Raw genomic sequence first — 22,926 nt, forward strand, 5'->3', positions numbered from 1 at the left:
AACAGAAATCACCGTGAAATCACCTCAATATTCATTTTTGAGCAACAGCTCCGATGGATAGTTTAACATATCAGCGAGAGATAACCATATATTTTGCTTGAGCCCAAACTGCCCTGGACCCTTTAGACCAGTAGTTCTCAACCTTTTTGAGTCAATTTAACATGCATGTTGTCCACGACCCCCACTCACTGAACAGAATTTCACACGCACAATCAGATCATAAAAACCCAGTTGATACAACGAATTTTGGACAGATAATGAAGCAGACAACAACTAAAACATCTCTCTGTCTGTGCATTTATATATTTTTTATATTGTATTGTTACTTTTAATCTAAGTTCTTTGCTATATATTCTGACCTCCTGGGTGTGTAACAGTCAGCTTTAAGCCAGAGACTCTTTGTAAAGTAATAACTTGCTACTTTGGGATTTGTCAGAAAAGACACAAAACGGCCCAAAAAAGAAACGAAATTACAAAAAAGACACAAAATGACCAAAAAAAGACACAAAATAACTAAAAAAACAAACACAAAATGACCAAAAAGACTAAAACACATGAACACTTTAACACAGTGGAGACAGAGCTTACTTCCAAAATGATTTGGCGACCCCCAGAAATCATCTCGCGACCCCAATTGGGGTCGGGACCCCAAGGTTGAGAATAGCTGCTTTAGAGGTCGAGGGCCTCTGGGCAATTGCCCAGTTGCCCATAATATGGTTAATCTGGCCTTGTGGACAGTAAATGTGTCTTCTGTGATGTGGAGGAATCTATTGCTCATGCATTTTGTGAATGTAATGTTGTGCAGGATTTTTGGATGGACTTGAGAAATCATTTATCTAACTTTCTTAGTGTCTCATACCAAAAATTCACCAAATTCACCAAAAAAGATGTTCGTTGTTATTTTAATTAATGTAACAAATCTGTTGAATTTGTAACCAATTTCTTAATTCTCTCTTGTAAGTTCTTTCTACACAAACACAGATTTCTCAACGCTAAGCCAAAGTTTAAGGTGTTTCTACTTGAATTCAACTATCTTCTTAAGTCTCTCAGAATTGTAAAAGACAAAAAAAACTATTTCTTCAATATTATGACAGCCTGATGAATGTATAACCTTAATTTCTAATAACTATATGATTTCTTTTTATCATTATCAGTGAATGCACAGACGTTATGTACTTCGTATTCTCTGCATGACCATGTATGTACCTCTTTTTCTTTATTATTCTTTTTTCTTTATAACTTTTTTACTACTATTTCTTCTGATTAGTTCTTTGTTTCATGTCATTTGTTTCTCGAAATCCCTTTTTGTCTGACCTCATGATTGTAATATTCATTAATTGTCAATAAAGACAAAAAAAAAGGAGGTCAGTACTGCATCCATATGTTTCACCACAAACAGAGAAGAACATGTGAAAAGGGTTAGGATTTAAATTGAAAACATGACGCAATGACATAGGCTGCCCTGCATGTTGGAAAACCTTTTGTTTAGTTTTAGTTTAGTTTTTGGTTTGTTTTTCATAAGAATGGATGTTGGAACACAAACAGAACGGTTACTGTCAAAGCCATTTGTGCTACATAGAAAGCTCCAAATCCAGCAACAAAACGAAACTGCTGTCATTTATGATGTCCTGCACCCTGAACGTCTCCTTTCATACTCTCATCCCAATATACTGGCAACTGCTCAGTTTAAGCAATTATGTTTTGTTGGTAGTCTCACATGGTATATATATTTCTTTACTATTATATGAAAAATACAACGTTACATTTAAATATTTTCATTTAACTTTATACAGTCCTCATGCAAGTTGTCTCCAATACATATCACTTTTGTTAATAAATGAAGGCCTTGGCACATTCTTACACAAGAAAACTATTCAGATCATTTTCAATTAAATTTATTTTCATGTTATTATCAAACTGGACACACATCGCACCTCCACCCTCTCCCCTCAAGTCCAATACCAGGGATCATACTTACACTACTGAATTTTTGGCAGTCGTAGCCAGATTTACCCACCAGGTGGCCCCATGCAAAAGGAAATATATATGTATATATATATATATATATATCATGGCTCTGTCTCACCCCAAACTGCTGCCACCAATTAACTCTGTGGAGTCTTGGCTATTTTGTCCATTTTTGAATCATTTTCATGTCTTTTCATGTCTTCTTTGTGTCTTTTTTGTGTCTTTTTTGGTCATTTTGTGTCTGTTGTTGTGTCTTTTTTAGTTGTTATGTGTCTTTTTTTGGTCTTTTTGTGTCTTTTTTGGTCATTTTGTGTCTTCTGTGGGGTTTTTTGATCATTCTGTCTTCTCATTTTGTGTCTTTTTTTTGTAATTTTGTGTCTTTTTTGTCATCTTGTGTCTTCTTTGTGTCTTTTTTTGGTCATTTTGTGTCTTTTTTGTCATTTTGTGTCTTCTGTGGGTTTTTTTTGGTCATTCTGTCTTCTCATTTTGTGTATTTTTTTGGTCATTTTGTGTCTTTTTTCGTCATTTAATCCAACATAAAATGTGATTTAGAACACTATCATGCTGGATGTCTGGATGTCATGAAGAAGTCTGGATTTGGAGCTTTTGGTGACTCCAGAGGGTTAACAATATTGTTCACGTAGTACTTTGTACAACTATATCTTGGCCTGGAGAATGTTTAAAGTTCTGATAGCAACATCTGCCTACCTGACATGCCCTGTGCATGATCTGAGCATGTAGCTCACACTGGTTACTTTATTTCCATACAACAGAGTTGGACTTGAACTTTAATAAACATTAATGAATGCTCCTGTAGCTCAAGTGTGGCTGTGGGGAATAGCTGAGAGATACTGTGATAGCAGCAGATGCATGGACTGTTCTATAATCCTACGTATTGCTGTAATGTTCAGATGTGCACATACTTTTATATGTTTATTATTTATATGAACCCATAATGAGCTGTAATGAGCAGGGACTCTGTCCTTCAGCTGGAAGGTTAGCCTGGTTTCAGGTCCTGAAAGAAAAGCGCTGCAATACAATTTTATTTTATAAGCAACTAAATACTTTGAACATTTTAATACCACTGTATTAAAACATTTTACTGCAGTATTTGCAATTCTAAGTTAATCTGGCCTTTCTTTGTTGGATCACATGACTTTTAATATGTAACTTGACAGGTTAAAGGTATAATTGTGTTCATTCCATTCTGGGATGTTGTTAGTTGTCCTTGATCTCTGATTTCTCTGTACAATAAACTAAAACACTCTTTACAGTACTCTGAAGATTATTGCAAACAGAATTGACAACAGCTTCATTTTTGTTGTTTTCACCTCTGACAAATGGAAAAAAATGAAAAATTGGTGTTACATCTTATTAAATGCACCTGTGCTCACCTCGTCGCATTGCAGACTAAAATATTTTTTTTCTGGAGCTGTTGTAAGTATAAAACTATAATTTATACAGATGTAATAAATAATAATAATTATAAAATTTGCTTGTAGGAATAAAAATGAAGGATTCTTACTTTTAACTTTTACTTTAGCTCCTTAAACTCACCTGCCTGGCTACAGTTAGGGTTAGACTAAACACTTTTTTTTTTAGCTCAAAGGTTTTTTATGTCTAAAAAAAACATGTATGAGGTTTTTTTTTGAAAGGTAACATCTTTTTTTTTTTCAAATGTGCTTGATAAGGATGTGGCTAAATACAACTGAAACTGCATCAAAACAAACTATAAGTTCTTCTGGTCTACCCCTACCCACTGGCAGGGAGGTGGGTTTCAAGAGGTTCAGTACAGATTTCATATTTTATAGTTGATAAATACAGGTTAAAAAAACACACATTTATCCTCTAGAGGGTGCTGTGTCTTATCAAACATTACGACAGACAGTGGAGCAGCATTCGGAAACAATTTCTGAAGTGTTTTGTAAAATGAACAGCAGTTCCTCTGGACCACAGGAAGAAATATGGAAACCAGCTTTAACTCCTGATGTGGCATTTGTATCTTATTTTTCTTCTAGAAAAACCACCTCTCCTTAATCTTTAATCTCAGAAACACCACAATCAAAACACTCCTGCTGCCATTATGCCAAGAAGAAAGCCTTTAAGTCTGCTGCCAGATACATCATGACAATCAGCCTGCATCTCACCATAATTGGCCAAGGTATTCCCTCTGATATTTATAGATGGTATTATATAAAGCCTGATTGGCAATTTCTCTGTAGTGCACACTATAGGCTACCTGTAACATGATGAGCTAAGTCAGGGAGGCCAGCCTTGAGTGTGCAGTTAACAATAGTATTAATAACATACAACACAGGCTCGTCCCCCTGCTCAGCAGAGAAAGTGTGACGGAAATTAGCAGCCGAGGACAGACAAGAGTCCACATGTGGGGGGAAAGAAAAGACGCAAGGAGCCTCGGTGGCGCAGGCAGAGGTGTCACCTTTCAGGGTCGGGACCCCTCGGCCCGCATCTTAAAAGCCAGGGCTGCTGCGGCTTGTGGTAGCGTGCGTCGCTCATCGGGCATCGCTGTCAAGTGCCACATGCTTGTCTTTGTGCTATGAGAACAGGAATGGGCTGCTGACTCTCAATGCCACACGCCTGCTCACATTCTCAAGGAAGACTGCGAGAAGGGAGACACTGCAGTCCCTGGCACTCCAGCTGGCCTCCACTGAGGCCCTGGAGTCAAAATAACAATGAAGAGGCTACTGTTAGCATACACTCATGAGTGTGGTGCCTCAAGCTGCTGCACAGCTTTATTTACAGTAAAATCATATGTGCAATCTTCTGATAACTGTCAGGAAAAGGAACTGTGGTCATAATGATAGAATTTAGAAGGATGAAATATAGAAGCAGAGATGTGGACATGGTTGGGCTAAAGTTGGCAGAGCAACAGCCCATTTGAATTCTTTGGCTAAGCTGCCCCTCTGGAGGGAAAAAAGTTTTATTTTGGCTGTTGTGGTTGCATAAATAAGTGTAGCACAAAATGTCCAAAGTTAGACCAAATTAAATCCCCATATCATCCAAACTTTTATTACTTTTTGATAAGCATGCACACAGAGATGGGGTGACCACATATGTAGCCTATTTTAAGAACTGGATACTGGACCCAAAGATGGCGACTATTCAGTCCAATTAGTATTTCTCCTTCTTGCCACACCCACAAATTCCTGATTTAGAAATATAAACCTTAATGGATTAAAACTTTTAATAGAAAGAATGAGAATTGATCTTGTTTGCAAGTGTTACAGACGCCACTTTTATAATGGTGGTCTATGGGGAAAATGCATACACTCTATACGTACAGTATATAAGTGAAGCCAAAACATCTTGATCGCCCCCTGGTGGCTGGCTGCAGTACAGGTCATAAACCACGTTCCCTACATGCTAGTGCATGAGACATGGGCTAAACTAAAAAACCTTTCAATCATTTGAGGTAGTTCCTATCACTGATGCATGTTCAAGTGTTCAATTTTCGCATAATTTACAAATAATTATTTAATGCTATTAAACATGGGTGTAATGCCATAACGACAGCTTGCATTGTGCTCTGATAGGATCAGGCGGGTGCTAGACACTGGATCCAATTGATGCCACTAGCACAAGACGCCAGCTGCCGAATCTGGGAAATTTTGGTTTTACTCTTGTATGGCGAGATGAAGTGAAGACATGTCTTCAAATCTTTACACAGTTTATGGGAAATATTTTTTAGGCCACAGGTAGATCAAGGCTGAGTAGTGGCACTATATTCACTGCTATAATACATCCAGAGCCGTAAAAAAAAATGGATGGGACATTTTGTTACAAAAAACCAACGGATGGAAGCGTCGATAAGAGCATGGTTGTGTGCAAGCTATGCAACAAGGAATTCACATATCACCGCAGCACATCCAGCCTCAAGTATCACCTCAATGCAAAACATATAGCAGCTAGCGGCTAGTGTGGTAGCTAGCATGGATTGTGTTTTACTTAAAAAACCAAAGTATTATAATTTACAGAAGGTCTACCTACCTAAAGGCTACCTGAATTTATGAAATGTACTATATTTCTAAATATGCTATTGCTACACTTAATGGCAAAAATGACACTGGTCTGTTGGACTTGAACAAAAAAAAACAATATTTTTGTTGTTTAAGCTTATGTATTCAGTCATTATTCAATGGTATACTAAAAATCCATGTGAAAAAAAATACTTCTCACTGTTCTCAGGTCAAATATTTATATGCAATATTAAAATGCGATTAATTTCGATTAATTAATTACAAAGCCTCTAATTAATTAGATTAATTGGTAACGCTTTATATTAAGGTCCTTGTAATAACCATTAATTAACAAGTAATAAAGCCCTTGTAAGTCCTTACAAGATGCTTATTAACATTATTCTGTGTTTATAAGCTTATATAAGTGTTAATAATGGCATTACAAACACCCATGACCCACCCATTATGTCTTTGCCATGCCTTTATTAATCTTATTTTGTTTGCTTATTGATATTAAAATATACTTTATTGCTCATCTATTATAAGTTAACTATAAGTTAACTATGCTTTTTGCAACTACTGGATCTAAAGCGAGAACAATGCCTTATTACTTGTTAATTAATGGTTATTAAGGGTCCCCCAGGAGGAGCTGGATGTTGTTGCTCGGGAGAGGGACGTCTGGAATGCCCTGCTTATCCTGCCGCCCCCGCGACCCGGCCCCGGATAAGCGGACGAGAATGGATGGATGGATGAATATAATATAATATCCGCCATGAGTTAAACTGCACCCTTCACTCCCTTATTATTAACACATAATATTGAAAGCCTCAAGTGAACACAACAGACAACACTATAATAGTCTACTGGAATATTCTATAAATAGGGAAAGTTACACACATGTACACACACCCAAACAGGATACCCTGCCACTACTTGCTGTGTGTGTTTTCTATCTTTTCCCATTTCCACGCCTGTCTTTCCTACCCTCTCTTCCCTCGTCTGACCCAGCCAGAGGAACTGCCCTGGTTAGATCAACCTCCTCTCTACATCACTTCCTGTTCCTGTTAGTGGTGATTGTTCTGAGGGGAAGGGAAGGCAGACGGGATGGGGAAAGAGGAGGTGGGGGTGGTGGTGGGGTTCTTTGTTTCACTATCTGGCTCACCTGCCTGACCCCCACCTGACAGGCTTGACCCCTGCAGGCCTGGCAGAGCCAGCCAGACAACCCGCTGGCTGTCTGTTTCCTGCCTCGCTGACTGACAGGATATTCATAGTGTACTTGGAACACAGTTAGACTGCTGATCCAATGTTGGCTTTTTTCTAAAATAAATGTCTGGCACAGTTTAATTACAAATTTTCTTATGTAACTTTTTTTTTTAATTCAGATACAAGAATAAACTTCTGTGAGAAACATTAGTTAACCCTCTGGGGTCGGAGCCTATTTTGGCTGTTTTTGAATACTTCTGATTTTGCCCTTCATGTACCACATAAAAAATGTTTACTCTACCCATATTTGGTGTCCTTTGTTTTTTCACCTATATGATCTGACAATTATTTTCTCACTTTAACCTACTTGATCAACATATTGAGCCCAAAAATCGTGAAATCCGAGTTGAAAAATTATACTGTTTACTACAATAAAAACCACAAATATGCTCAATTAACTGTTTTGGAACTTGAAAATGTAAACATAGGATACAAATATGAACATATAAAAAGGTAAACATTTAAATATAATAAAACTATATAAAAAAAAGCTTTTTTCCATTGCTGCAACTCTTTAAAACAAACTACGTGTGAAATTACACAGAGAGCTACACCAACGCTCAAATATTTCTGTACTATCAAATTAAAACTATCATATCTTTGGTTTAACAAGACATAGGAATGTCAAACAAACATTGGGAGAAAGTTTCAAGTCTGAACTTTGGAGTGAAGTTGATAGCAGCGCTCCATGTGACCTAGTTTTTTGTTAAACGTCACATGATCTGATGAGGACGCCACAATCATCAACCCCAGAGGGTTAAACCTATCTGGAATAGAATGTTATACTTAAAGCTGTAATGTGCAACTTTTTGCTTCATGTTGGTTCAGGTTGCCAACAAGCTTTATATTGTAATTTTTTAATGAAAAAATGAACATTTTATGAAGATCTTCAAGATTATGACTAAGAGCGAGTATGCTTTATCACCTGCTTGTTGGATGGCCACTAAGCTTTGGGTTGTGTCTCGACATTTCAACTTTGGAGCTCCAACAATCTGGTATTCTCACCAACATCTGGCCCTGGCTAGCCAGCTGAAACATGAGTGAACATAATTTGAACCAATGTGGAGTCTCTGCTCATTACAATTCAGAACATCTGTAAACAATATGGATTTCCGTTGGGTCACAAGATAGTAAAACAGCCTTGAGTCTTTGCAAACCAAGTGATGGTAATGTTGTGATGGCTGGCTACGAGCAAATCCACCAATTGTGTTATTTAACAGATGTTCACATCAAACACACCACATACTTATAGATGCTGAGCAGAATTTGACCCATGGAGTTCATATATTAAACTAACAAATGAGCCAAAAACGAACACATCAACACAGCTTTGATAATGGCTGCTCCAAGCCTGTCATTCCAGGTGTCACCTAGCATCTGACTAGCTTAGCCACACTTTACAATGTAGTTTTGTCTAACTAAAATATACATGTTATAAAAAATTTTGCAGACATCCCAATGCAGTGTTTGTTATTGTTGAATTTAAAAAATGCAGCTCTTTCATCTTTTCTGAAATATACATATTAGAGGTCGACCGATATATCGGGCAGCCGATATTTGCGTTTTTTACTTGTATTTTACTTGTATCGATACGTGCCATACGAGCCATCACCAGGCAAGGCTCGGTGTAACACCTGCCATTCTCTGGTGAGCTGCTGCTGAAACCGGAAAAAATAAAAACATCAAATATGTGGACTCATCTGAGCCGCCACCACCTCGAGGCCTAGAACAACATACACATTGTTAATATGTTTTGTGTTTTGATAATAAATGTTTATTTTTTTGTTTAAATTGAGACTTGTGTAACATTTGTTATCATTGTGTCATTTTTTATCATGTAAATGGAGGGAGAAAAGGCAATATCTGCTTCAAGAATGCCCCAAAAAATCGGCGGCACATATAGGGGGTTTAGACTGATGTCAAAATAGTCCGTATCGGCATTGGCCTTAAAAAGCCCGTATCGGTTGACCATTAATACATATTACAGACTGCTGCCCTCCACTAACGTTATCTTAACAAAAACACATATAAAACCTCTAAACAACACACCAAAACTGCCTGTGTTATTTCATCATCCAAGTAGGTTGTAGGATATAACAGACAAAATTTGTCCATTAGACTGGCATTCGGCAGCAGTAACCATCAAGGGATGGTGTCCCAAAAACACAGCACAGGTCTTCAGCCGTTGTCCCAACTGAGCATTAAAATGGGTTGATTTCAGTCGCCAATGGTGGTGTGTTTAAATCTTATATGGTCTGGTACCTCATGACCACTAGCTTAAAGGCTAATGTTTGCTTAAGTTACATATTGCTGTATAACAAACTCTCTCTTTTCGTTTTACAGTTATACCATGTTTTAGTACAAAATTATTTACATTGGTATAGTGAGTGACTGCAATTTCAGTGTAAGGCTATGCACTTCAAAGTGTCCCTGGAAATGGCCACAACTGTTCAAAGAGGAAGGCTGTGTCGTAATCACTCCCTTGCATGCTCATTCTCTACATAGAAAAGACCCAACAATTCACAGCAGTATGCACCAATTTCACACTCACACATCTCACACTTAGATAAAATAAATAAATATAGTAAACAGGTTATTTTAGATGCAATCACGGTACACTATTTTCTGCTTTAAATCCAACAATGCATCACTTCAAATTTCTCATGTGTCTTTTAGAGTTATGCATGTCAGCACCTGCCAGCAGTATAGAAGTCTATGAGAAGATGAAGCTACTTTTTACTTGATCGATAACCTCAGTAAACATTTTCCTAATGAGTTAATGGTTACAATCGCCAGTTTCAAGTCTTCCTCAATAGTAAAATTGGAATTGAGTAGAGGCTTTTGTGGTTGCATAAATACGTGTAGCACAAAATGTCCAAAGTTAGACCAAGTTAAATCCCCATATCATCCAAACTTTTATTACTTTTTGATACATTTGCTACATATATGGTCACCCCATCTGTGCATGCCTATTTTAAGAACTGGATACTGGACCCAAAGATGGCGACTATTCAGTCCAATTAGTATTTCTCCTTCTTGCCCCACCCACAAATTCCTTATTTAGAAATATAAACCTTAATAGATTAAAACTTTTTAATAGAAAGATTGAGAATTGATCTTGTTTGCAAGTGTTACAGACGCCTCTTTTATAATGGTGGTCTATGGGGAAAATGCATACACTCTATACGTACAGTATAGAAGTGAAGCCAAAACATCTTGATCGCCCCCTGGTGGCTGGCTGCAGTACAGGTCATAAACCATGTTCACTACATGTTAATGCATGAGACATGGGCCAAACTAAAAAACCTTTCAATCATTTGAGGTAGTTCCTATCACTGATGCATGTTCAAGTGTTCAATTTAACCTCAGTGAACATTTTCCTAATGAGTTGATGGTTACAATCGCCAGTTTCAAGTCTTCTTCAATAGTGCATGATGCTCATTTTATAAATTAATTGTATAATAATTAAGAGTAAAATTGGAATTGAGCAGTGGCGGGCGGTGCATTTCACACTTAGGCCTTCAGTGATGTCCAACTTAGTCAATAAATACCTTTCATTATGCCAGCATTTATAACACCAGGACTGGAGAGTAGTTAGAAACACACTTAAGCACTACTAGGCATTGCATCACCTCAGTTGTGTACAAAATGGACTATTATCCGGCGCATCAGCAATTAAAACATATCTGGTATGCTACTGTCAACACTTAAAAATAAAAGGGTCTTTAAAATTATCTTTCCAAAAAGTTTTATTAAATGAGTCCACAAAGAATATGCAAGCTTTAACAAGATTGTACAATACATTGCAAAATTGCAGTTTAATATCAGAAAGACACTAACAAGACGGCCATACTTTGGCGACAGCGACACAATAAACAAGTCTCTTTGTAAAAAAACTTTCTGTGACCTGTTGCTTTGAGTACAACCACACAGCTGCGCCAATGCGCCAGATTATTTACATACCGTTAACAGTCCCGGGTGTGACTCTGTTGATCTGCATAGCACTGCCGTGGCTCAAACTAGTAAGTATCCATATCCAATCACAGGACGCGTAAATGTCACATTCAATGTGAGGCCAGCTAGAGGGCCTTACTGACACAACTCGTCATCTGATTGGCTATCGCAGCTATCTATCAACTGTATTTGCCCGTTCACTTACAGTGCACAGACGCCTGCATTGTTGATTCTGAAGGCCCGGGCAGATTTCATACAGCCTGGCAACATAAGATAGCTGAATTCTGATTGGATAAAAACTCTAACCTAAAAACAACAGCACTGGAAGGAGCATAATATGACATGAAGAGAATATGAATACTTTTAGATATTTAGGGAAAGAAAATTAAAAATTAAATTAACCTTTATCGCAATTATGATCATGATTTCTGGTTATGTTAGGCCAGCAGAGAAGGCCTTGCTGGCCCTGACGGCCCACCACTGGAATTGAGTAGAGTATGCAATGTGTTTCTACAGCACTGTGTAGGGTAAAATAGTTGTAGATGGATGGGGTCAATATTTTCATTTTAGACATTTGACCCATTTAGTTCATGGAACTATGGAATATTTTGGTAAAAAATGGTACCCATTGGATTTTAGAAAATGTTATCAGAAGGGATGTTTCCACTACCAGGCGGCTCTCACTCGCCGAAACGCCCCTAATTTGAATACGAGCAGTCCGGAGCCTTTGTCGGGATCTTTTTCGTCCCTGTAGAAGAGCAGGGTCTTTTTCCTCCCCTGAAAACAGCCTGGTTACTGATTGGATAGATCGCTAAGCAGCTTCTATGTTGTTTCTATCTATAGGCTGCTTGCATCAAAAAGCAGTAGCTTTTTCAGATCTATATCACCCTAACCATTTTGTTTCAAACTGTGAAAGTCAATGGCAGTGAGTTAGACCAGGTTGTTTATAAGAATTGTGATGGTATGTTGTTTCAACCTGTGTGTGAACCTATTCATGCACCTACTCATACCCGGTGTGACACACAGGTCTGAATTTGTGTTGCTGTTCTCTCCACTCGATAGTATCACTCACAGAGCTGAGAGCAGTCAGTCTGGCCTTTACCAAACAAGCACGATTACTGACATGTTTATTCCCTTTATTCAAAGGAGACAATCAGTTTGCTTCAGTACAGGGTGGAGGGGAGTCATTGCTCCACCCTGTGATGTAGAAAGCAATTATAGAAACATGTGTTATCATGTTTTTATTTTATGTGCCTGAACTTTACCAAATATGGAGTTAAAAAATGTGAGTCATGACCTAATTACCTCTTGCAATACTTGAATTTACTGGACTTTTATATCAGTAGATGCTTCAAAACCAGGTTATGGTTTGTGGCGTGTTACCTCACAGCATAACCCTTATATAACCCTTATTTACATGTATTTACTCAAAACACCTTCTCAGTATTATCATTTAATGACCTGGTAATCGCAATTTGTGGATTTCTTTTTTTTAATGTTTTAATTCATTGTAGTTATGTTAACCATTTGATGCACAACATGGGTCTAAAGTGACCCGACAGAGTTTTTATGTTCTATATCTTTGCAATAAATTATTTTCATCATTCAGTATTCCAGGTTTCCTTCAATTAGTTTGTTTTTGATCATCATTCATCCTAATTTCATGTTTTCCTTTATTATTTTTTAAATAAAATTCCTTTTTGTGTCACTACTCTTCGAATGCACAACATGGGTCAAAAATGACCCATATCCATTTTTAGGTAAGTAGCTTGCTAAGCTAATTACTTAGCTAACTTCTTAGCTAAGTAGCTTGCTAAACTAACAACTTAGCTAACTTCTTGGCTAAGTAGCTTGATAGGCTAACTACTTAGCTACCTTCTTGGCTAAGTATTTAGCTAAGTAGCTTGCTAAGCTAACTACTTAGCTAACTTCTTGGCTAAGTATTTAGCTAAGTAGCTTGCTAAGCTAACTACTTAGCTAACTTCTTGGCTAAGTATTTAGCTAAGTAGCTTGCTAAGCTAACTACTTAGCTAACTTCTTGGCTATGTAGTTAGCTTAGCAAACTACTTAGTCAAGTAGTTAGCTATGTAATAATACAAAAAGGTTTTTTCTTCATAGTATGAGAGACAAAATGGAAATAATGCTCTGTTGTTATCAAATACAAGATATTTAAAGACTATTTGGAATATTCAATCATAAAATAAGTTCATATCAAAAGATAGAGCACAGAAACACACAGCAGTATAACATGGGAATGAATGCGGGTCATTTTTGACCCTTGTTGTGCATGAAGGGGGGTCAATATGTTGTGCATCAAAGGGTTTATTGTGATGAAACCTTCCTGAAAACTTCAAGTCGACTCAAGTAAAGCTACTTTTTTTATTTGTGTAAAGCTGTCATTTTCTCAATATAAGGTGGCTGTTTTTGTCAGGAACAAAAGAAAACAGAGAGGTGAGGTCCTTTGTGGCCCAAGGTGGAGAAAAGCTTCGCAGTTGCTGAGAATGTAACAAAATTATCTATGTAAATTAAAGAAATATAACATCCTACTAATTCAAATTCATCTCTTGCTCTTCTCCATATCTCAGTAGTTCACTGTAACGTTCACTCTAGCTTCCTGTGGTTGCTGTTAAGGGGAATTCATCCAACTTTCCATCCATGTCTCACGTGGTTGGGTTATCAAACTAGTTTGTTTTGTGTCTGTTTGTAATTTCAATGTGCCTGTACATTTAGCCTCTGACCTTTGTTTCTTGTTCGGGTGAAGCCAGAATAAGACAATCAATAAATGACATCTACCAGGGGATTGCCAGATTGGTCACATAAGCCGCAGCAGGCCGCAGCACAGCAGAAGGAGGAAAAAAACAGTTTCCAACTAGTTCACACTTTCACTGTTAAACAATTCATTCAATAGCCACTGCCTCGGACTTGCTCATGTGGTTCTTATCTTGTTTTAACAGCACCGTCGAGATGCACAATACATTTATTTTCCCTCCAATTAACACGGTGAATAATACGCAGGTCCGATAAGGGCTTTTTGTTCCAAACAGTGTTTGTGAAACTGAGGAAATGTGGAGGCATTTTTCATTGTGAGGTTGTTTGGCTGTAACACTGGGGATCTGATGAACATGTCGGCCAAATCTGCACCAGAAGTGGCAGGGGTCAGTGAGCAGAGGCACTGAGGGGGGAGGGAGGGGGGGAGGAGAGGGGGAGAAGGGGGAGGAATCCTCCATCAATATCTAGGACACTCAGATATTAATCAACTATTATTCCAAACAGATCCTTATCTGAGCCATAATCTCTTCATTTAACAAACTTTTAATGGCATATACAGTATATTATAGTAAGTGGTATGTGCTCTTTAATATGCCCTTTACTAACACAATAGTAATTACCTGTGACGTAGAATGAACATAGAGTAATTACTTGTCTTTTATGAAAACAGCATTACTCATTGTTTTTTTTGTGTGTGTGTGGCTCAAATGACTCAAAGGATTATGTGTTATGTGAAAGTGACAAACCCATAGACAATTATCTCAAACCTGTATTTGCTGCAGCGCTATAGAGGTTTTTTTTCAGGTCATTGTTTTGTTTTTGGGTCTGATCCAGTACACTCCTAGATCAGCGAGGAAGCTGTGATAAACCCACTTTGGCACACTGACGAAAATAGCAACCTATCCTTCCAACAGTTCTTATGACAGCTTACGAAAAGTTATGCACTATTTTTTGTGCATTATTCTACAAATTTCTAGCAACACCAGCAACCCGTGCAAGCCTCTACAGTGCAGAACCTATTGCAACAAAACGACTTGGTTAGGTTTGTGCTTTTTCAGTTAAAATAGCAGTGTTTGTTCCATTACTAACTTTGTTAAGTATGCAAACTAACACGGGACATAAACAGTGGTCTCTTGGCTGAAAGTCTCTCTTTAAACTACAGGACTTCACCTGACTTCCTTCTTAGGCCCCGTTTACCCAAAGGGAAAACGCAGATATTTCCATGCGGTTTGGCCTCTCATTTAAGCGAAAACCCCATTCTTATCACAGAAAACGATTATTTCTAAAAACTCCGGGCAAAGTGGAGAATTTGGAAAACTCTGGCTATGTGTTGTCGTGTCAACTGGGAGAAACGGGGTTTTAGGTTCTCACGCTCATTCTATCTTGTTGTTTTGAAAGGAACAGGAAGTCGCTCGTGATATTCGTTGTTGTTCATTCTGAGGATTCTGATTGGCTTGCATGGCTTTATCCTTCTCCCTACACTGCCGCCCATAGGTTTGGCATAGTTATAATGGCGCTCGATGGCGTAGCAAACTGGGTGTCTGTTACCTTATCCTTAGTCTAACATGTAGCTTGAATATCTACTATATAAAATTATGTTTTGTGGTTGAACAGTTTTAAAACATGTAGTTTTAGCATAAATGCAACAATTTTAAATTTAGTAGAATAATTTATGTTAAAACAACCTTATTCTAATGGGTTAAGATTGCAAATCAAATGTGCTTACAACTCCAGAGCAGGTGGCAGTAATGTGCACATTCCTAATTAGTAGTGCCCCTCTTAGTTGAAGGCCATGGTCAGAGGTCAAAGGTGAATCTCTGGCTCTGGCTGGCAAAGAGGAATCGCCATTTTGAGAAGAAATATCATATGACATGATCACAGACTGTTGGACACTGAAATTTTAGGCTGTTTGGTTGTTGTATTTTCACAGCAACAGAAACTCAGTTTTATCTTTTCTGGTAAAATGATTTTAACAAATCCAATTTGCTTTGTGTTTTTCTTTTCCAAACTTGACACCAGCTGGAGTTATATAGGTTGACATTTATCTTTAAATTGATGAATATAATACCCTGTGTTTAAACATGATTTATTTTCTGAATAATTACTATTATGTTCATTTTCATATGATACAGCAGAGGGGAACCTTCAGGGCCTTCTACGCCTTCAGAGAAGGCCTTAAAAATTCTAAACTAAAAAATATGAGTATTAAATAATATATGTATTTTTTTTAAAACTATCTCATTTAATTTGATACAATACATTTAATACATTTTCTCTCATCTATGTTCTAAAGTTAAGTTTACTGTCAAGATCACATCAGCAACGAAAGGGATACTGTCCTGAAACATGTTATCCAATCAGAATCGTCCGTCTCCATGGAAACCCGGTTAGCTAGCTCATTAATTGGTTAGGACTTCACAAATCTCAGGGAAGGCCACGCTATGTGTTTTGGTTTGGAGAGTGATGGGAAAATTGACCAATCACGGTTTGATTTTAAGTGGGCGGGACAAAAACAAAAGATCGTAGGCCTTCTTGAAGTCCTAACAGCGTCAGAGTGGTGAGAGCCGTTGAGAGACAGTTAAATGGTAGAAGACGAGAGTGACGTTGTGGCTAGCTTGATAGCATCGCCTTTTTCAAGGCGGACTTTCACAGAAAAACTTCTGTGAAAAACTCCAGAACTGGAATTAAAAGATAGTTAAGTTAGGAAAGTGGAAAGGCATTTCAAGACCGAAAATTATCAGCGATATCCATGGATGACGGGCTGTAAGAAAACAAACAGGCTGTACTGCTGGAGTTGTTTACTTTTGTGACAAGTCATCCACCTGGGTCAGCGGCGGATTTGTTAGCCTTACAAATCTGACAAAGTCAGCACACCGGCATCAAGATTCTGCGGCACACCTGCAAGCGACGGTCAGTTTGAAAACTTTGTTTTAGAGGACTAATTAATCTGACATAATCTGGCCATCTCTGTCTCTCTCTATCTCTATCTCTCTATCTCTCTCTCTCTTTCGGGCAGCGACACGCTGTCATTCATTCATATTTCAGCGCTGACAGAGATTTGACTCCGTACAGCAACAATAATGATAATAATAATAATAATAATAATAATAATAATAAGTGGTTAGTGGTTCAGTTCGCAAGCATGGTGTGTGTTTTTGATACATAGATAGTGCGCCTGGCACGTGTGTGCCAGACACACAGAGGCATGCGTAAAACAGCAATTATGAACACTTCATGCTGTTTAGTTAATTTTTTTATTTCTTTTGGAATTTTGTGAGTATTATGGAGCCATTTTGGTCCATGTTTGTAAGTCTTTTTCCCCACATGATTATATTTTCTAAAGTTGCAACAGGCATGGATGGCAAGACTTTGTGTTTATTAGTTTTAAAACATGAAAAATGCAAAAACAGGAGCCGGTCGGACTACTGAAGGCCCAGCTGTAGTGCTCACGGTTCGCCACTGTGATACAGGTAATCTTTCAGGCTAAACCACTTCAACCTAACTTTGTTTTGTTGTTGTAACTTTGTAGTTGTAACTACCCTATTAAATTAAGAAACTCTTAATAATATCAAACAAGTTTAAATGGCCCAAGAAAATGACGTTAGTATGTTACAATTACCCTTACAAATCTAGTTGGTAATTAATTAACAATAACACAAATACATCATGTTGACCCAACATATTTACATTTTGTTCAGTCAACAAAATTGTTTCTCGCTAAATTAAAGCATATTATTTAGGTGGAAATTATTTCCATAATTTTATTACGTTCTGGGAACAAGTTATTTTTTTGAGTGCAAAATAGTGCATTATACTTTGTAGGTAGTACAAAATAAAGTAAATGAAAACCACCTGTAGCAGTGAACATAGTTGAACATCTAGTAACTAAAGAGTCATCTTTCAAATCATTGTTTTGACTGGCCTGCAACCTTGCTTTTTTGGTCTACAGAAGGAGTCGCTGGATTTTTCTCCAGTCGCTTTCTTGAAAAATAGTCGCTAAGGGGGTCTGAAATGTCGCTAAATTTAGCAACAAAGTCACTAAGTAGGGAACACTGCTTTGCCGGCTTTTACAAATGGCGTGTGTTGTTGTCGTGTAGAGTACTACGTCACATCCCACTTAGCGATCTATCCAATCAGTAACCAGGGTGTTTTCAGGGGAGAAAAAAGACCCTGCTCTTCTACAGGGACTAAAAAAGTCCTGACAAAAGCCGTCTCCGGACTGCTCGTATTCAAATTAGGGGCGTTTCGGCGAGTGAGACCCGCCTCATTCCGGGTATTGTCCGGCTATTACCCGGTAGTGGAAACAACTATATAGTTTTGACTGGCCTGCAACCTTGCTGTATTGAGTGAGTTCACTCTCACAGCTCTCATCAGCCATGTTCCCTGCAGGAGCAGGCAGCTACACTCTGCCCAGAACCAAATGACGGGCAGGGAAAGTTGGCAACTTTCTGGTAAACAGCAGTGGAGCATTTAGCAGCTAGAGACGGATATTTTTCTCAGTTGATGGTGGCAAACAAAAAGTTAAAAGAGTTAAAAGAGGGGTGAATATTGGACACAATTCCAAATGAATGCTAATGTTGCTTTGAGTTAACAGTTTGCTAATACACTGGCTATAAAAACAGAGTCAGTTTTGTTTTCTCAGTTGGTTCCACAATTTCATACCATGGTAAATTATATACTTAGTTTTTACCTATTCTTTTTGGGCAAAAATAGTTACTAAGCACAACTAAGTAAGTTGGATCATTTAAATTGGATAGTCTCAGGGGTAGCACACTTAACAAACAAAAGGAAAAATCAAGCAATTTTGAGACATTCCTTCAGGCATTATAGTCTTTTGTAAAAACCTTTCTGATCATCCTTTTGTGTTTTTCTGTTGTCTCTGTGTTCAGAGTCTTTACATCTTAGCGATGGAGCTGGAGAGTAATACAGAGGCTGATCGACTCAGTCCAAATCTTAGCTAAATGAAAAAAAGTCAGTATCACAGTTTAAACCAAAGAACTTTCACTTTGAAAAGTGTAAAGGGTTCTTTGTTTTCACAGGGTTGTCTTCACGCATTATTAAGTTGGATATTCTCTGCGAGTGTCTCCACCTAAAGAAAATCTGCCCTGAAACACTGATTTTAATTTGAGATATTTCTAAAGATGTATTATTTGAATAAAGATGCTCCAGCTGTGTGTCAGGATATGTCCACATTCTGTAGTCGAATCATCATGGCTGTAGTCACAGTGTGCTACCAGTTGTTCTATTATTCACTGTGAGTGCCAACAGATTTTGTCTTATGATGATGTCAGAAGCTCCATCATGTTATTTATTTTGTGTGCCTATCATTCTATCTGATGAATTTGTCTATTATTTTCTAGTTATCTCTACTTAATTTTCTGTCTGTCTTGTCTTGTCTTGTGTTGTCTCATTAAACAAGTAAGTGTGTTTTATGGTAGATGTTTATTTTCACACTTTTGCAATCATTATGCAGATTAATATGCTTCATTATGTCAGGAAATGTAACTTCAAAACTAAATTGTGTGGAGTGTATTGAACAGTGGCACTGAGTGAGTTAGTGCTGTGAAATCATTTTTATTACATTAAAAAAATAATTTAAGTGAGAGCACTGAGGCATCTCGGCCCAACTAAAGAAAGTCCAAACTATTTTTGTTTCATCTTATGTTTTTTGATATTTACTACTGTTAAAAATAATTAATTCAATTGATTAACGATCAAGAGCATATAAAGCAAGATGGAACACAGGTTTCCCTGCACTGCTGTGAGGACTTTGAATATACTCAATAAAGCTTCGCCCCCTGCCCAAGTCTGTTCTGATGACTTGCAACTTGGCTTGACACAAAACAAATGACTTGAGATTTAACTTGGACTGGAAAGGCTCTTTACATGACTCAAGATATAATGACTCAAATTACTTGTCTGCATTCATTTTATCTTCAGTTTAAACATTTAATATCACTTTAAAAAAAAAAAAAACTATGTTTATTGATTTTCACAGCACACAGTGAAAAACAAACAAATAAAAAGAACAAACAAAACACAACGAAAAAAAAACCCACACTGGGCTATACTACACTACAACTCGGCTCACAGACACAAAGAAAAATACATACCGACAGATGATTCAGAAATTATATAGATAGAAAAATAAATGACAGTTAAGCACCCCACATGTTCCAGTCCTATGTAAATCCTTGTGTAAATATAGTTGAAATATTCATACCAATGTATAACATAAAAGGATCCCATATTCTATGAAAGATATCATCTTTATCATGCAGCATACATGTCAGATAGTCAAGAGATATATATTATATTATAACATTATGCCATTGTTTTCTATAGGGAGCTTTATCTGTTATCCACTTTAAGAGAATATATTTTATAGGAAAGAAAGTTAACATTTTGTACAATTTCTTCTCATATTTATCAACAATAAAGCCATTTGATATCCCAAGCAAAATTGTATAAATAATAATCCTATATAAAAAATCCTATTAATCTCCTTCCCCACCATGTGCCAAAACATTTTCTATATTCCTGCAGGACCATTAGCAATGAGTTAGACTGCCTATCTCTATTTTACATTTAGGGCATAGAGGAGAAAGGCCAGCATTAACCCTTTATCGGGCGAAGAACTATATTTGGTAACTTCAGTGGATATCAAAATGGGGTCCCCATGTCTCTCTGTTTGGTCGTAGGGGATTTTCGAGAAAAAAGTTTCAAATTTACTAGATTAAGGTGGCAAATCTACAAGAAAAAAAGTTGCAGATTTAAGAGATTTAAAGTGGCAAATCTGCTCGAAAAAAGTCGCAGATTAACAAGAAAAAAGTGAAAAAAAGCAATTTTTTTCTTGCAGATTCACCACTTTAAATCTCATAAATCTGCGCTTTTTTTCTCGTAGATTTGCCACTTTAATCTCGTAAACTTTTTTCCTCAAAATATTACCCCTCTCCCCCGGGTTCGTATGTTTTTTTTTTTTACACATTCGGGCAGTATGTAATATCCTCCAATATTCTCTAGGGTTGAAATTTGGAATTTGCAAGTATTTCAATGAGTGCCCTATTAAGGGTTAAATTTGTGTCGTTGGGAAGGAGATATATAATATAATATGGACTGTGTATAAGATTTTCAACTGAATTGCTTTGACTCTGTTACAGATACTCAAGTTTTTTTTTTTTTTTTTTAATTAATTTCTCTGGTCATCATTGTTAGGTACCAGGAAATACATCAAAACAACAACAACAAAAAAATAGCAATTTCAGAATTTCATCAATATCAGAGTTTCATAGTATTTCATCAAAAACAAAGTAACTTCAGAATTTCATCTGTCTTCGATTACATTCAATGCTTTCCTCAATACTAATAACTGGTTATACAGACCCACCCCTACCAACCCGCCCCCATACCTAACCTACCCCTCCATAACTCCCACCTATCCCACCCCACACTCATTTACCCACCCACCCGCAAAGTTTTCACATTTTTAATATCACATTTTAAAAACGTGTGTGTGACATCACCTGGTGTGTGAGTGCACACTGGGAATTGTTTTTGAACGACTGAATGACTACCCTGTCGGCAAGGTTGGGGAGTAATGGAATACAAGTGGCGGTATTATGTATTTGAAATACAAAATATAAGTAACTGTATTCTGTTACAGTTACAATCTAAATTGGTAGTAGCTTTTAATACAGTTATGGATCACTTGTAGGGATTACTTCATTACCTACAATTCTACAATGTCATTTAGCAAATGCTTTTATCTAAAGTGATATACATTTGAGAGTTAATACAACACAAGCAAAGATAAATTTAAAAGACAATACATGAGTCAGTGCCATGGGTTAAGTTTGAGTCCATTAGGATGGAGGTGCTATCAGGCAGTCATACGGACAGTACAAATACTGCTTTTTTTTTCATTTTCTTTTTCTTCCCACCTGTGTAGATTATGTGTGACGGTGTTCAGTAAAAAGAAAAAGAAAAAAGTAAAGAGAGTTTGTGAGTTCGTTCCACCACTGAGGAACTATTCTGCCCTACGAAGTCTAACTGCAGTAAAACAAAAGGTAAAACTGAGAAAAGTTTTTTAACGTTTTTTTACTCGCCAGCCAAATGGGTTATATATAGATAAGTGATATGACACTTATTTCTAAATGTATTGATGATGTCATTTTTATGCTCAAAAATCATGATGATTTATTTGACCTTTGACCCCAAAAAGGTTACTGCACAAATAATGCAAAACCAGAGTGCAGTAACAACAATGTTGTTGTCTTCTTTCAGCTTTTATATTTTGTTTTCAGTGAATAAAAATTTTCAAATTGATTTTATAAGCGTATTAAAAAGTGTTTAGGGCAGTACAGAGGACAAGAGTCTAGCTTGAGACAAAGAGCCCTGCAGCGGCGGAGCAGCCAGACACCTTTCACTGGAAGAGCGTAGTGAGCCGGAGGCAGTGTGGACCTGAAAAAGGAGTTCAGGTTGACAGGAGGGGGTTTGAATTTGATGTGGGCTGCGACTGGAAGCCGGTGCAGAGAGCAGAGCAGACGTTTTCTTTGCGTTCTGGATCATCGCAGAGGCTTAAAGGTCCATGCAGGAAGACCTGCAGGTAGAGAGCTGCAGCAGTCTAATCGTGATATCAACCTACACCAAGGAGCTCATTCTTTTCACTTCCTGCTTGTCAGCAGGATTAAAGAAAAACTACAGGAAATGCTTGTGCCCAAATGAGGCACATGTCTGTTAGATATTGAGTGCTTTACTTGAATGTTTAGCATTTTTTATAATTCATTGTAGCCTTGTCAGTTCAGCTCCTGTCAGGTTCAGCCTCCACTTAACTCACATTCTCCATGTTTTCATCCCTTTCAAGATCATTGGGTTACCATGATTTCCCATTAATAACTCTTTTCTCATTCCTCAGTCGATTCCGCAGTGGCCCTCACACTTTCCCCAGCTGAGTCCCTCCTGCCCACACACCTGCTCCTCATCATCCAGTCACTAT

The sequence above is a fragment of the Centropristis striata genome, chromosome 3 (genome assembly GCF_030273125.1).
Source record: "Centropristis striata isolate RG_2023a ecotype Rhode Island chromosome 3, C.striata_1.0, whole genome shotgun sequence".
NCBI classification, from domain to species: Eukaryota; Metazoa; Chordata; class Actinopteri; order Perciformes; family Serranidae; genus Centropristis; species Centropristis striata.